Source organism: Euprymna scolopes, chromosome 14, assembly GCF_053919585.1.
Source record: "Euprymna scolopes isolate OS-2025 chromosome 14, ASM5391958v1, whole genome shotgun sequence".
NCBI lineage: Eukaryota > Metazoa > Mollusca > Cephalopoda > Sepiida > Sepiolidae > Euprymna > Euprymna scolopes.
The window spans coordinates 16,927,284-16,932,283 of NC_136495.1; the positions used below are offsets into that span (position 1 = coordinate 16,927,284).

The 5,000-nt window shown below is 32.2% G+C and overlaps 1 protein-coding gene and 1 long non-coding RNA gene across 2 annotated transcripts in view; one reads left to right on the forward strand and one right to left on the reverse strand.

Annotated features, from left to right (window-relative positions):
* LOC145293337 (uncharacterized) overlaps positions 1 to 5,000 on the reverse strand; it is a 145,900-nt gene that overhangs the window by 35,102 nt on the left and 105,798 nt on the right. The window lies entirely within an intron of this gene.
* The window catches only part of LOC145293346 (uncharacterized), a 14,428-nt gene continuing 13,516 nt past the window's right edge, over positions 4,089 to 5,000 (forward strand). The window contains exon 1 of the long non-coding RNA XR_013869718.1: positions 4,089 to 4,191. This is a non-coding gene — a long non-coding RNA (uncharacterized LOC145293346). The remainder of the gene's footprint in view (positions 4,192 to 5,000) is intronic.

The window sequence follows — 5,000 nt, forward strand, 5'->3', positions numbered from 1 at the left end:
CTGAAGACGAGAGCCATTCATTTCAATTCATGCCAGATGGGGATCGGAACGTTGATGATGTAAAGATAGAAGCTTGGTTTTAGATGTATTAAAAGTAAATAGCCACTCCTCTCCCAATTGTACAACATGATCAAGATCAGGGGAGAGAGAATCGGAGAGAACTTGGTCGTTTACTGACTTAGATGTGCTACCATAGATGGTAGTGTTGTCAGCAAAAATGTCTACGAATGATGTAAGGATGTGATTTGGAAGATCATTAATGTAGATCAGGAAAAGAGTTGGGCCCAGGATGGACCCCTGAGGGACTCCAGCATTTATACTGTGAGCTTCTGATTTTTGCCCATCAACTACTACTCTTATGAACCTATCAGAGAAATGATTTGATAATTGAGAAGACATTCCCAGCTATACCATAGCTGGAGATCTTGTGAAGTAAACCTTTATGCCATACCCTATCAAAGGCCTTTGATATGTCAAGAGGAATTGCCCTAGAAAGGTTGCCTCTGTCGAGAGATTCGCTAATCCTATGAGATATAACTGTAAGCACATCTGCTGTAGATCTAGCAGAACGGAAACCATATTGTGTGTCACTAAGAAGGTTATTTTTGCTGAGATGGTTGATTACTTCTCTATTTAACACAGATTCCAGCAAAAGACCAAAAGATCGGTCGGAAATTATGTGCTTTTGAAAGAAACATTCTTGTTTTTTTTCCAAAAGTCTTTTTGTATTCCAACATGTCAACAAATAGGAAATAAATACAGAAAAAGATATAAACATTCATATATTTTTCGTATTGATTTTTTATTCATAAAACAGCAACTAAGTTGCTTGGAAATTCACACAAATGATTTGTTTATAGTGGTGAAGGCTTTGTGTAGAACTAATCACACTTTTTTGTATTACTGCTAATCTCTGTCGGTGCAGATGAATGCCACACGACAAAGCATACAGTAAAACACAGGTTTTTATATCAGAGTTACCTTCTCCTAGATGCATGTCTTAACTTAGACCGGGGGTGCATCGCTCCCAGTGAATTAATGCGCCTCTAGATACCAATCTGGAAATTTCTAAAGCTCGGTGTGGTACATACAGCACCTAGCCTTCCCAAATTGTCACCCATCTGGCACTGACCAGGCTCAACATTGCTTAACTTTGGTGATCTGGCGAGAACCGGTATGTGCCATATACATTACATACAGAAAGTCTCTATGAAAGTACTCTGTCAATCTTTGATCTACAGGCTTGAAACTTGATATATGAAGGATTTATACCTGTGGAACAAATTTGATTTTGTTTTTGGCCGGTAAAAATGGCTGTTAAGCGGTAAAAATTGAAAAATTGGAACTTGGCAGGCATACGTCGACTTAAAATGCTCCTCTATGCATGTGCAAATATACATTTATATGTTAAACTCCAATAATTGTTATAGTTTTGATATCTATTTGTTCTTAAGTTATATGGTAATTAATATTTCTGGAGAGCTAGATATTTTGGTTTTGATTCTAGCTGATGGCACCTAAGTCATATTATTTTTTAACTATTGAAATCACTATCATATATTGGGTACAATATAATAAACAGAGAATTGACTATAATAATAAATATAAAATCTGCATGAATTAAAATATCATATTTAAGTGTATTTTATGACCGGACAACATTAAGCGGCCTGCTAATCTATATATATAAAAATGTAATTCTTGGTTCGTTAGTTATTAATAATCTAAATAACCACTGGACCAATTGCTTCGACATTTTGGTATAACATGTTTATCGTACCCATGCGTGTTTTTATATATCTCTTTTTAATTATAACATTATACTTAATTTTTCTTTAATAAATAGGTGGTTTTCTTTGTAACGATGTGGCCATTTTCTTATTTGGGGACATATATTAATCACCGCCCACCATCACATGACATCATGGTCTCGCTTAATGTAAACAGAATGTGTTTACAATATGGGTAAATTTTAAATGGATTCAATCACGTGATTATTGATAATGTAACATGTGATGTAAATTTAATTTAAATTAACCACATGTGGTCGCTTTCCTCTCAAATATTCATCGAAAAATGGATATTAGCAGTAAATCGACCATTGTGGATCATCGTTACTATTCAGGAAATTAAAGATTCAATGAGATTCCTATTTCAGTCACCTAAATTATTTAGTGTGAAATGAGTTTAGGAATTTATATCCAAACCTAAATATTATTTTTACTTAAAAAAAAACAACATTGATACACTAAGTTAGGTAAAAATTGCAAAGAATGCTCTGCTTTACGGTTGTTGTCAAATGGAACGGAAATTTAAATTTCGTTCCTTTTTAAATTCGGTATATTTTTACATTATGTCCAACTCATCGTTCACATTCGACATGTCAACTTTTATAGGTTTTCGGGTATGCTGACAAGGTTAGATGTGTCTATTCCAAAAGCCGTTCTTAACATAGGGAGGCTGGGGTGTCTATTCCAAGAGCCGTTCTTAACATGGGTAGATTGAAGTGTTTATTCATTGTAAACGTACCCGACAACCCATAAATGTCGACATTTCCAATGTGAACGGTAAGTTCGACTTATGTAAAAAATAACAAAAAGATATACCAAATTGACTTTTTTCGTTTTAAAATGGAATTATTTCCCTTTCGTTAATATTTTTTTTTTTTTAAATATTTCGTGTTTTTATATATATAAAGTACAATTGTTGAATGTTATTCTTTTGATTATATTCGTTTGGGGGAGAGCACAATTAAAAAAACAAAGATTAAAACAGAGCGAAATTTAAATTTCTGTTCCATTTTCACAGCAACCATGAAACAGCACATATTCCGCAAGTTTTGTCATAAGTTATAAACATCTAGATCTACTTACGTTATATTAGAAACCGAGCGACCCCTAAAAATCTGGTAGCTGAGTGTCAAATCTGCTTAAAATATTGAAAAAAAAAAAAGAAAAAATAGAATCTCTCCCAAACATACCAGCAATAATTTGGTTTCGTCCTTCCCTTGAGTGTTTCCAATAAGGGAGATTGATTTACTAGGATTTGTATTAGAAGTTGAGCACTTATTAAAATTATTTAATTGTTGAATTTTTTACATTTTGGTTAAATTTGTTAGTTTGCAATCGCTGATAGCCCACTCAAAAATTGAATAAAAGACGAAATTAAAAAGAATGGTACGCATGCATAATTTGCCCCCCCCCCCGTATTCCAATTATGGTTAGGTTCGACCGGCAATCACCGGATTCAGCCGAACGTTGTTCAAATATTGAAACACTAAATCAACATTTTATTTATTTTTTTGCATAAGTAATTAATAATGGGAGTATTTTTTCTGTTAATTTTCTTAACATCTGTTGACAAAAAAATAATTTGTACATTCTCTTGAAAAAAAAAATCAAACTTTCTCTACTTTCACCTAACTATTTACAGTGTTCATATAAAGCATTCATCTTTTCTTTTTATAATAAAAATTCTGTTTTCAAAAAGATACATTTACTGCTAACTTTCTTTTAAAAAAAAAGTGCAAGTTTTCCTGAAAAAAAAACAAACTTTCACCTAACAATTTATGGTAAAAAATTCATCTTTTCTTGGAAAAAAAAACAACTTTTATTGATGAAAAAAAAATTGCAAAAATAATAAAAGTAAATAAACAATACAAAATGCAACTTTTCTTGAGGAATATATATATATATATATATATATATATATATGTATGTATGTATGTATGTGTGTGTGTATATATATAGGTGTGTGTATATATATATATATACATTCCTTATGTATATATATATAAATATATATATACATGTATATATGTATATATATGTGTGTGTGTATGTGTGTGTGTGTATATATGTGTATATATATATATATATATATATATAAATTCCTCATGTTCCGAATATATATATATATATATATATATATATATATATATATATATATATATATATATATATCATTTAAACACGGAAGTGTTTGAATATATGGTTAAGTAGCAGTTTTAGTGTTGTGGAGACGCCCACTAATTAACATAGGTGGGTGAGTGAGATATATAAAGGTATCAATCACCACGACCGGGGAGTCCGGCAACGACCGCCAAATAAGCAAGACGCCTATGCTGTCTCCAGTAAGACATGCACACGCCACCTGCCGGAATATTTCCAACTGAAGTATATCTGAAGACATGTAAATATGTATATAACTTTTCTTCATAATATATTATTGTATACCTTAACTTTCGTGTTCTTGTTAATTATTTGTGATGACACAACATTTAGTAATTTAGAACTGCTTTAAAGCGTCACTGCTTACTCGTTTTTCGACCAAATTTCAAACAAGTATCACAGTTTATAGATCTCCTGTCTATATTCAATAAATTTATATAATTTTTATAAATATATATTCAATAAATTTACAGTGGGTTTTTATTTTTTGTATTTCTGGTTTTTTTTCCAGTTTGTTTGGTTTGAAATTCGTCTGCATCTGTTACTTTGCTTGGCTTAATTTGGAGACTGCCGGTCTAGCCCGAACCGTAATTGACGAAAAATCCCGATGGTCCGGGTCAAATTATGCAAGAGTACCAAAATACATATACGAGATATCCATTGTATTGGTTGGGCGATAAAAAGGGTGCTTCCTCCTTATTGTAATGAAATCGACCAACCGGAAAATTGATATTGAATTAAAAAAAACATAATAACTCCTTACATTTCTGGTCAATTTCAACAATAATGTTATCTTCCTATTTTTCATGTCACAATTATTTCGATTTTCCATGATTACACGAAAAAATGATTTCGGCTATATTTGTTTTGTCACGTGACATGTAATGTAAACATGTAGCAATTATCTGCTCCTTTTCCAGCGATAACTGCACCAATCAGCCGGTAGGTGTCGCAAAAAGCGACCTGATTATCTGCCCTTGGGAGAGATATAAAAGGAGATGCCCGGATAATTCTCTCTCTCTCTCTCTCTCACTCCTTCTGGGAATCAGC